A 12,349-nucleotide genomic window follows, 5' to 3' on the forward strand; every position below is an offset into this window, starting at 1 on the left:
TAACCACGGATTTGGGGTAGCTATTTTTAGTATTAATTAACATAAATGTGGGAAACACTATCTACATAAACAATTTATTCAAACTTAAACATTCCTTTTAATATCAATATAATGCTTTAAACTTAAATGCAGTAACTATTTCCCAAAGCATAAATACATTTCCACAATTGAGCTTCCATAGGTCCCAAACGTATAAGCAGCAAATATGAGACCAAGAGCTTACCGATAGCCCGTCTAGTCCAAAGTCTTCCTCACAGTGGCAAGTGGATTGCTTTGTTTGCTGTCCTCTCAGTATGTCGCTCTCCGGTCAAATGACTGCTGCATGCATTTTAAGGCTTACTAGGCACGCCCGCCCTTGATTGCTCAAATTCAGCTCACCTGGCGGAGCAGCACGCATCAGGTCTAATCAGCAGCAGCGCAGAGCAGGTAGTGCAGGAGGAGGAAGAGAAGAGCAACAGCCACACCTACTAGGTCAGCGCGACACATGTTGTCAAAATTCATATGGCAGAACAAAGCCTGGCTCCTTTAATCCTGCATGACAAACCTCAGGTTGCAGGTTTATTGAGCCTCTTTCCTGCTGGCACACCTGTCACACCTGAGAGTCAGCTAGAAACTCACAGTAACGTTTACATCATGCAAAGACTGTCAGACTCTGAAATACTGTAAATGATCAGTGACTTAGGTTAACAATAAACATTAAACAGCACCTCTCTGTCTGTGTGTCTGTGCTGAACATCTATGATCAGGTTTGAGTCAGGCTGCATCAGCTGAATCTGTTATTCGTAGATATCAGTGTTTTTGTTCAGGTGTGGGAAAAATACTTAGGAGTACACACTCGTTAATATGAAGGTGGTGAGGAGATGGACCTGATTAATCCTAACTGTTTACAGTTAAGGAACATATTCATATTTAATTGAAATATGAACCAATGATTTTTTTGATAAATTTGTGATCATTTTTTGGTTACTGATTCCAAGATGCTCTTTATGGAAATCCTGTTTTTGTCATTTTAATTCTCTTTTCAGTTTGCAGGGCAGCTCTCTCTATTTGCATGTTCATGTTTGTCATTACAGTTTTATTTGTTAAGAGAAATATGAACTTCACATTGTGTATCTAATAGGGCTGTCAAAGCTAACGTGATAATAATGCATTCATGCATTTTTTTAACACCTTTATTTTTTTTTTGATGCAGAATTAACGCACTCACACACTCCCAGCCTGGGACCTTTGGCCCGCTCTGTTCTTTTGGAAGTCAGGAAGCGACGCAGCAGTTGTAGATGGTGAGCAGAAATGGATAAAGAAAAGGTTCTTTTGAACGGCAAGTTCAATTTCAAGCAAAGCCAGATGGATCTCTTGATAAGACCAAAGTAATCTGTATTTACTGTCGATGTGAACTGAGTTATAAGTACGTCCAGTCTGAAATACCACTTACTAGCCAAGCACACAGATGACACAGAGAGCCCTCCTCCCTCTCGCCAAAGGCAGAACGTGCTGTATAGCTTTCAAAGGAGACGGCTGGTAAATTCTACAACCAACAAACTTTCCAGCCATAGCAAAATGGGCAGCTACAGCTTGCAGGCCGATTAACATCGTGGAGGATGAGGGGTATGAATTGCTTCGAGAGCCACCACTGTAACCGAGATAGAAAACTTGTATGAAGACGAGAAAGCCAAAGTGGAGGAGGCTTTGGGGCAGACCAACACGGTTGCACTCACCGGAGACTATCGGACTTCTCTAAGTAATCACAGTTACCTCGGGGTAACAGCACATTATTTTTCACCACAGTGGGGAACTGAACATAAACATAATCAGCACTTTCCTATGTAAGAAGTGGTGTGTGTGTGTGTGTGTGTGTGTGTGTGTGTGTAAAGTAACTGAACCTTAGGTGAGTAAATGTAACAAATTCTCAATGAAGTGTGTTTCTCTATTATTGCAGGTGTATAACTGAACTTCTGGGAGGGGAGAAGTTTATTCGCTCCTCAGTGGTGTTGCCAGCTTTGTGTCGCCTGTGGTGAGTGATGGAGGTCTCTGAGGATGACCCAGCTTACATGGTTAAATTCAAGGAAACCTTCAAAGCAGAAACGGAGAAGCGCAAGGAAAAAACTAACATCATGTGGCTCAGGGTTGCAACGGCACTGGATCCTGGGTTTAAGGATCTGAAGTGTCTGAGCAGACCTGACAGGGCTGAGGTGTGGCGCTCGATCAGTGCGTTGCTGAGAGAGCGGGAGAGGCCTGCACAGCCTGAACAACCAGCAACATACGAGCCATCTAAGAAAAGATCAGCTCTCATGCTTGTTTCAGAGTCTTCATCTGATAAAGAGGAAGACTGTACTGAGACGTGTGGAGCGATACAGGACAGAGCCAACTACTGACATAGAGGACTGTCCCCAGAAATGGTGGCCCAAACATGAAGGGGCACACGGTGAGACACACAGTGACATCCACACCATATGAGAGGTGATTTTCACTTTCTGGGCATGTTGTTCAGAAGAAATGAGCTGCACTGTCATCTGAAAATGTCACAATACTGTTTGAGCAGCTGGTTCAGTGCAAAGAAACAAAAGTAATAGGGACGACCCATGTACTGTATGTTTTAGCTCTTTTCTTTGGTATCTTCTTCGTGGTGTTTCCATGTTCATGTTTTTGTTTTTCAGGAAAAAAGAAGAAGGAAGAAGCTTGGGTTGCTCAGCCTCTGCTAAAAACAACTGGAGAGCATAAAGAAGCTCAGCCAAACTGTTTTATTCAAAGACACCAGGAGTGTAAGCTATAGCCTAACTGCACTTTATAGGCTTATGTATTACACTCCCCACTGTTACATATGCATTTTATTGTATGTTTTTTTTAATGTGTATTGTGTCTCCCTGTTTTGAACCCACTTGGCCCTAGTATCTAATCAAAGAGACTTTGATAAGTCTGTCTCATTCCTTTGCCCCATGAGAGCTGGAATAAACATATATCCTCTTAATTATAGGTTAACAAACTTCAGTTAAATCTTGAAACAGTAGAGACAGGTAGAAATAGGATCAGATTATGTTCAGACCATCATATTAAAAAAGAAACTACAGCATGCTCTATGTGCTTTTTGCAAATGCTTCCAAACCACAGTCAAGCAGCCCAGTCTCATAAATAGGTAACTGAAATGTCTGTGATGTAGACGTGTACAGTGTAGTCTAAGCATTAAAAGATCATAAATGACACAGTAACATTCATGTAAAACTAATTTTAATGACAAATGAACAGGGACTTTATAGATTTTAAAAGAAAGGATCTGAAATCAATACTTTTTAAAACAGTATCTTGGGGTGTAGGTGGTCATAAAAATAGGAAACATCTGAACAATTTTCAATAACAAACTGTAGTGTGCAGCAATATTACACATCTGCCAACAACAATACAGGTTTCAAAGTTTTTGATCAAATGTGTTTGTTAAAGGAAATTTGTATCCATTTGTATTAATTCCACTACTGTTTTATAAAGTGTTTGTACTCTTATAGTGTTTAGCTTCATTTAAACTTAGAGTGTGTGTGTACCTGACATTTGTAGACTAGTATGATTGAAACCATATGAAGGAAGTTGCTTAACTGAAACTAGGAATGTTAGCTTAAAAGGAAAAATAGAGCACATCATGTTAAGGTCAATGAACTCACACATCCTGTTCCCAAATCAGGAGATGTTTTCTTACTTTCTCACTCTGTATGCTCCACCTAAGAATGCTGTGTAAGCTGTTTCACAATATAAATAAAGAACAAGCGGCGACCTTCATTACACTCCAGTCCTGCAACACACACACACACACACACACACACACACACACACACACACACACACACACACACACACACACACAACCCCGTTCAGCTATCTTAGTGAGGACCCTCATTGACATAATGGTTTCCCTAGCCCCTTACCCTAACCCTAACCATTAAAAATGAATGCCTAACCCTAACCCTTACCCTAAATCTAACCATAACCTAATTGTAACCCTGACACTAAAACCATGTTTTGATCCTCAAAAATGGCTTTAAATGCCTTCAAAAATGTGAGGACCGGGTTGTGTGTCCTCACAAGTGACTGCTGGTTCTCACTAGTATAGTAGAATGCAGATTTCGGTCCTCACAAAGATAGCTAGACAAGAACACACACACACACACATCATGGTCAGACTCTTGGTGAGGTCTGTTATTAGAATCACTGTTACTCTATTTTCGGATTCACTATACTGGTTTACTTAAACATATTTATTTTTATTTATTTTCAACATGCCAGTATTGATAAACTGAGCATAATTAAAGCTCAGTGAAACCACATATAAGTTCTGGTAACTGGCACATATTTATGTTTAATATGTTGTTTTATATTTTGATCAGTTTCAGGTGTTTGTGCGACTGTGTTAACCATCAGTAAAACCACATATAAATCACACTTCTGTGTTTAACAATTACAACACTTGATGCTGTTTTTCTGATTCAGGATTATGTGTGTGATGAGTTGGCCACACAGTTCTTATCTTTCTGCTTCACACACACACAAAACTGCCGAGGTTGAAGCTGGCTTCAGTCTCTTTCTACCCCAGGTCTCACCACATTTCCAAAATGTAAACTCTGAGTCTCATAAGAAATGTGGTTCAAAAAGATGTGCTGATCTATGAATGCATCCTTACTGAAAGCTAAAGATGTCCAGCAGACAAAAACAGCAGCTGAATGAACAGTTATCATGAGCGAGTGTACAAACACTATCACAGGAAATAACAGAAATAAACTGTAGTTTCCATTTATACCTGTAGTATTTTTTCAGCATCTTCCAATATGTCAAAATATGATTTCATTGTATCTGAAACAAATACAAACTTCTTTCTTTTCCCAGAATTTAGACAAATGAACAAAAAATAAATGATTATTTATTTAGGTATTAAAATAGGAAAAATCAGTTTAAATTAGCTGGAAGAACCAGTGAACACACTTTAGAGGAAAAAAGTGAAAGTTTCTGTTCAACTGTAAAATATTCTCTGTAATGTAAATTGTTCTGCTCTCTGACAAACCATCAGAGGTGCAGCACGTGTATCATTTGGTGTTTGAAGCAGAAACAAAAGCAAAGAGTTAAAGGAAGACACATTTGAAGAAGAAGGAAAATGAAAACAAGACGTCACTGAGCAACAACCTGACAGAACGAGAGCCAACAGTTTACTATCAGAACTGAGGCTGATCATTAACAGGGAGCAGCAGGTAACAAGGTCATCAGCAGTGGAGGAAAGTATGGAAGTAATACTCAGCTTCATATTTGAAGATACTCGAGTATCTTAGCTGCAGGTCTGGAACAATGGTTTTATTTCCTTTCCCATTAAACGTCTCACACAGCCCCTCATCTGTGACCCTTAGCAAACCCACTGGATATCTACCTGTACATAAAGGAGATCAGATCAGTTCCATCTAGACCAGCTGTAACAGGAAAATGCTGCTTACACTTAGATGCATCAGTTTCAGTTTGTCATAGAAGACAATATATCAGATTGAGGCATTATTTTCCTGCAGTGAGTAAATCTACTTTGTACTTTACTCTTTTCTTTTAGGTAAAGGGTCTAAACAGTACTTGTACACTGTGGAAATCCCATAAGAACGTCTCCTGAACTCTGAAAAATAACAAAACAAAGACTAAAAGGAGGTCATGGGTGCTGATGATGATGATGATGATGAATAGGAGGAGTAGCATGCATTTAAAAAGTGACTGATGTCCTAGAATACAACAGAACAGTGTCTCTACAAACTTATGAAAACATGACAGTCTTGCATTAGTTTGTATTCTTATGATTTCAAAAAACGAGGGAAAAAAATCTCCTTGAAATCCACAATTCCTTTTTGTTATTTCTTAGTGTGTGACGTATTTTATTGCCTTTATGATTGGTGCAAACAGTTTCCTGATTCATAATGGAAATAGATTTTAGACACAGGAGGAACACGCAGTGATCAGCAGGAGCAGCTTGGAGTCCAGTCTTCTTCACACTGAGGAGGGACATATATGCAGGAACAGTTGTCATAACTGTTACAACCACCAGATGGCGAAAGAGTCCCACTGCAACTTTAAGCCATGAAGGATGTGTCTTGATGTTTGCTTGTGATAAATCTGCTTTATGTGAGTCTTTTTCAGAGAGTAACAGTAATACAAATGTAAAAGGAGCCAGTTTTTATTTCTTTATTTTTAGATGTACTCACTCAGGATCAGTTTTAAACCATTGGTTGAGACAGTATGTAGTTTAAATTTAAATATTCACCTGAAAGCTCTGAATTATTCACCTGAATGAAATAAATATGAACTCTTTAGAATACTGGCTTCTGTTTGTTTGAAAAAAAAGCTTTTGAACTTCAGATAAGATCAAAGATAAGTTAAGGCAACTTCTGCATCACAAACACAGACCTTAGAATAATCATTAATAAATATTTAAAAAATACAAAAGAAGAAAAGTTAAACATGCAAAATTCAAGCACCCAGAAATTACCCTCTGTACTGTGATGTATTATATATATGAAGATGTTTGGGAAGAGGTGCAGTTATTGTTCATCAGTTTTGAAGTGATGTTCATTATATGTCTTTAATCAGTAAAGTCTCGCTTTGCTAGAAATAAATAAATAAATAATAAAATTGTAAACATGCAGCTGTATGTTAGAAGTCAAAGGGTCCTTAAGTCTTCTGTAAATTGACGGGATCAAATGAAGGACACAAGTATCTGTTCTTACTCTAATAAATGCTGCTTTAATATCCAACAGACTATTTTCCTTCCTCATCAGCAGTAAACAGCTCGACTCCGTCTGTGCATTTGTGTCCTCCATACTTGTTTACACAGACATCTCAGGCTTGATGCCACGATGCAGTGTAGAAACCTGACAACCCTCTGACTCATGTTCAAATGTTCAAGGACATTTCTCAGGATCATGTATGACCCCTTTTGAAATTTGGACTTTCATTAATAATATTTGTGTTTCTGAGTCATTTTGTGGAGACTTCTGTCCAACGTAGTGTCCAAATGAAGCCTGAAGCTTTTCTTCAGCCTCTTGTCAGATGGTCAGCAACAAAACTCTGTTCCAACCAATGTCTGATAAGAGATGAGACACAGCAGCTGAGCAAATGATCATTTCATGCTGAAGACATCCTCAGACAGAATTAAATACATACATAAACACAGCCTGGTGCCAATAACACAGCTAATGACACTGCTGTATCACTGGCTTTACTGATTAAAGACCATATCTGAAGGAAATCTTTGAACACAACAGAAAGTGACCTTTTAAACCTGCGACACTGATGCTGCATTCAAGGACCATTACAAACATCTGAAAGGACTTAAGAACATGAAGAAAATGTGACTTGTTTCTCTGTAATGAAGCTGTTTTACTGAAGAAAGTTGAAAGGTCACAGAGCGACTGCTGAATCTTCTGCTCTAAACATGAACTCTGAACTTTGTGATGCTTCAGGAGGAAAACTGCTTCAGTTATTCTCTCAGATTAGTTTCATATTTTCTGCATCAGATTTGAGTGAGATCCTGGAATGAAGACAGAAGAAAAGACTTTGTTCAAAGTTTGATTTATAGTCAAACCTTCCAGTTTATTCACACAATAAAACATCAACACAATATATGAATTCATTCATTAAAATCACAGTTTTTCCTCATTTGTTTGATGATTTTAACAAAACAAACACAAACACACACACATGGTCTGCCATACTCATAAAGAGAAATGTCGACATTTTTCAATACAAATATTCCAGAAACATTTAGAGGATAGAGAAGTTTACATTTTCATGTGGAGAAATATTTTAGTAAATCAAAATGATGATGAGCAGTGATAGCCTCCATAAACAGTCACAGGAAAGATCTCCTTTAAAAACTCAGAAACATCAAGAGAACAACTAGAAGATGTGGAGGTACCACCCATAATGTTTGACTGACAGCTGATCTCTGTGCAGAAATGATGGAGAGAAAATAAAATGAAACTAAAATACAGATTTAAACCCACAATATGAAAGACTTCAGTCTATTTCACGTTAATGAACTCAGCAGTGGCTCCATAATTGTAAACCCTGAGTCCAGCATAGAGCGGCTGAGTGAATGTGGTCTGGACTCTGTGGAGGAGAGTCATGGTTTCAGAGACGTAGAAGGACAAAATACCTGCTCTGTGATCCAGGTACACTCCTACTCTGGAGGAACGAGGACCTGAGACACGAGTTTGGATGTTGTTGTACCAAAATGTATAAATGTTGTTGTTACAATCTAATGACCAAGATTTGTCATTATGTCCAAATCCACATTCATAATACCCTCCTTTTCTGCTGATATTCTTGTATGTGACTGCTACATAAACTCCTCCCCCTCTCCACTCCACCTCCCAGTAACAACGTCCAGTCAGACTCTCTCTACTCAGGACCTGAAACCATTCAGTGAATCTGTCTGGATGATCAGAATAAGACTGTTGATTAATGAATGTCACTTTTCTGTTCCCCTCTGATAATAACAGATATGTGTGTGCTGTGTTTGGATCCAGTGTGATTTCACATGAATATTTTAAGAATCCAGCTCTGGTCTTTGGCTCTGGTGGATCTGACAGTAAAACATCCACTTCAGTGACTGTCAGTGAGATGTTTGTCCATTCCTCTCTCAGAATGTCCTGTAGTTTATCTCTGACCTCTGACACAGCTGCTGTCACATCCTCAAAGTAGCTCAGAGGACGGATATTGATGCTGGATGAGTCTGTAGACTCACTGAGTGCTGGCAGTGAGGGGTAGTTGTGTAGAAACTGGATGTGATCCTCTGTGTGTGAGAGCTGCTTCAGCTCAGCATCTTTCCTCTTCAGCTCAGTGATCTCCTGCTCCAGCTTCTCCTCAAGCTCTTTGACTCGACTCACTTCAGTTTCCTGCTGGGATCTGATCTGCTGCTTCACATCAGAGCTTCTTTTCTGGATGAGATGGATCAGCTCAGTGAAGATCTTCTCACTGTGCTCCACTGTTTGATCAGCAGACTGATTGATGGCCTCCACCTCCTGTTGAAGCAGCTTCACATCTTTCTCTCTGTCCTGGATTCTCTGCTGGATGTTTTGTCGACTCACCTCCAGCTCTCTCTGCCTCTCAGTCCTTTCTGCTGCAGCTGAGACTGTGTCGTGGCCTTTATGTTCATCCACAGAGCAGAGATAACAGATACTCTGCTGATCAGTACGGCAGAACATCTTCATCACCTCATCATGACGAGAGCAGATGTTCTCCTGGAGCTTCTTGGAGGGCTCCACCAGCTTGTGTTTCTTGAATGTAGGTGAATCATAATGAGGCTGAAGGTGTTTCTCACAGTAAGATGCCAGACAGACTAAACAGGACTTGAAGGCTTTCATTTTCTCCCAGTGCAGACATCACAGGCCACATCTTCAGGTCCAGCATAGCAGTGATCAGCAGGAGCAGCTTGGAGTCCAGTCTTCTTCAGCTCCTCCACTAAATCTGCTAACATGGTGTTTTTCACCAGGACAGGCCTCGCTGTGAAAGTCTTCCGGCACTGAGGGCAGCTGTAGATTTTCTTCTCTTCCTCTTCATCCCAGAAGCTTTTAATACAGTTCATGCAGTAGCTGTGTCCACAGGGAATAGTCACCGGATCCTTCAGTAGATCCAAACAGACTGAACAGCAGAATTTTGTTTGGTCCATTTGATTCATGTGCTGTGCCGTTTCACCGTCTCTCAGTGACTGTCAGACAGTTTGACTTCCTCTGAACAGAAACAACCTCTGTGCTCTGAAGGGAAACAGATCTCTGCTCTTGTTCACCTCCTACAGGAAATGAGGCTCACCAGCAACTGCATTTACACCATGTTGTTTAGACCCATCCTGATACAGACACATCTGTGAAGGGAGGCACTAAAGAAATATTCTTACAGAGCGACCAAGAGCCAATCACATGATGCAGGGTGTGGTATGTTTGATTACAACATGCAGTAACAAGTCTTACCCAGTTAAATTTTAATAGTTTACTTGGATGCTTACTTCTTTACTTGGATGTTTGAAATTTGACAGTCAACACTCAGCGAGTTCATGTTATATTTCAAAAAGTTCAGCAAAGTTTAGGATGCTGTGATGAATAAAAATAAATGAAACTTTATATTTTGACATTTTCTAATCTTAGTTCATTCTCACACTTACAGAATGATGCATGGGAACAACTGCCTCCACTAAATCAAACCTATGTTCAAATGAGATTATGATCATTAAATAGTAACAAATATTTAACATTTAGCAATAACAAATGCAGATCGGTCCACAGTGTTTACAAAAACAAACAAACAAAACATTATTTTGTAGTTTTTCCTGTGTACACAGTCACAGTGGATTTTCAATGAAAACATCAAGATGTGCTTGAAATGAAAACTTTCAAGTTTAATTCAAGGTTTTAGTAAAATTTTGCCTGAACTGTTTAGTAATTTTTCACAAAGTGTCCATGTCAGTAATTCATTCAAATGTATTTTGGTCTTAAACTGATCCAGTAAATGTAACTTTTTCTCACCTACTTAACCGAGTATTTTAGTTGTTTAACTGTCATTATAACTAAACTGAACATCCAAAGCTTTTCTCACTGCAGTTTTGTTGTGCAGTTATAGCAGCACTTTGAATCATCCACAGTTTTATAGAACTGTCTGTTGAATTGTTGTTTTGTTTGGTGCGATGGTTCCTTTTATTTAAATAATTGATGATAATTTGATGTATTTGATTATTTATTACTGGTGCAAACAATTCATTTATGCATGGTGCAAATATATAGTAGACTCAGGAGTTTAACTCAGTTTTCTTGGCCTTTGTTTATCGTTTCATTTAAAATCTTAATGGGTAAAATCATCATAATTACATATGAAATTATATGTACAAATTATATGTTCCATTACACTATTAACAGCACAGATTATACAGCAAACATCAGATTCATGGATGGAGCCAGAGGCTAAATGACTGTTCAGTCCTCTTTAGGAAACGATCTTCATATGACGACAAACACGACAACAATCAGCTGTCAAACTGTACAAGAAGTTCACAGTAATGTAAAAGAAGTTATATCACTTTATTTTTAAATGTACGCACTCAGGGTCAGGACTGAAGACACTGATCGAGAAAATACTCTAAATATAAATATTCACCTAAACATTCAAAATTATTCAACTGCATGAAAAGAAATATGAACTCTCTACAATACTGGCTTCTGATTGGTTGAAAAAGCAGGTGCTGAACTTCAGAAGAGCTAAACCTGCAAAACTGTGTAAAACCAGAGTGGATGCTGCCTCTGACCTTTCAGAAGTACGATCTTTTATGAAGACACAGAGGCAGAGTTATTATTCATCACTTTAAAGATGATATTCGTTATATGTTCTTCACTCGTTGTCTAGTAAAGTCCAGAGAATGAGACACATCATTTCAAAACATACAGCTGCATGTTAGAGATCACAGAGTTCTTCAGTCTTATGAGAACTCATGGAGACTAAATGTCAGACACATCAACAGTAAATGTCCTTCCTCCCCCCGAATCTCTTCTTCACCTCACTCTTATCCATTTCTTCTCGTAATTTTTTTTTATAACTAACGTATTAGTAATTAGACTCTGTAACCATGTTCTACCATTTTGTGCTAGTTCTGGTCGTTTTTCTTAGTTTTTTTCTACTTTTTTCACCCGTGTCTGGGGACCCAGAGCAGGGATCCTTTGTTTACAGTAAGGATCAGCTGTTAGCGCTGCGTCCCGTAGCTGTACTGCCGGCGGACAGACCTGACATTCCCAGCGAGCTGAGGAGGAAAAGACGGGGGTGTCGTGCTGGGAAGGAGCGCCGTCGGCCGAGAAGGAGACGTTATCGACCATCTCTTCCTTCTGTAATTATTGGAAATGTACGATCTTTGCCCAATAAGATGGATGAGCTCACGTCGCTAACCTGGTCACAGAGGGAGTACTGGCAATGTAGCATCATGATGCTAACGGAGTCGTGGCTAACACCGCTAACTCCGGACACGAGCGTGACACTACCGGGATTCCAGCTGCTGCGAGCGGACAGGACGAGAGACAGCGGTAAGAGGAAAGGAGGGGGACTGGCAGTGTTTGTGAATGACAGATGGTGTAACCCTGGGCACATCACTGTAAAAGAACAACTCTACAGCAGAGAGATTGAGCTGTTAGCCGTTAGCATGCGTCCGTACTACCTGCCCCGGGAATTCTCGCATGTTATCGCGATAACAGCGTATGTCCCCCCCCCTCGGCCAACGCGGATGCAGCCTGTGACACTCTCCACTCAGTGGTCAGCAGGCTGCAAACACAATCTCCGAGAGCCCTTCTCATAATATCAGGGGACTTTAATC

At 39.6% G+C, this 12,349-nt stretch overlaps 1 long non-coding RNA gene and 1 pseudogene across 1 annotated transcript; one reads left to right on the forward strand and one right to left on the reverse strand.

Annotated features, from left to right (window-relative positions):
- Positions 1-1,215: 1,215 nt before the first annotated feature.
- LOC120436811 lies at positions 1,216-3,705 on the forward strand. Its single transcript, XR_005610616.1, has 3 exons — positions 1,216-1,280; positions 1,937-2,422; positions 2,655-3,705. It is a non-coding gene; the product is annotated as an uncharacterized LOC120436811 (long non-coding RNA).
- Positions 3,706-7,396: 3,691 nt separating this feature from the next.
- Positions 7,397-9,887, reverse strand: LOC120436826 (annotated as a pseudogene).
- Positions 9,888-12,349: the final 2,462 nt, after the last annotated feature.

This window comes from Oreochromis aureus, unplaced genomic scaffold (assembly GCF_013358895.1).
Source record: "Oreochromis aureus strain Israel breed Guangdong unplaced genomic scaffold, ZZ_aureus HiC_scaffold_24, whole genome shotgun sequence".
Classification (NCBI taxonomy): Eukaryota; Metazoa; Chordata; class Actinopteri; order Cichliformes; family Cichlidae; genus Oreochromis; species Oreochromis aureus.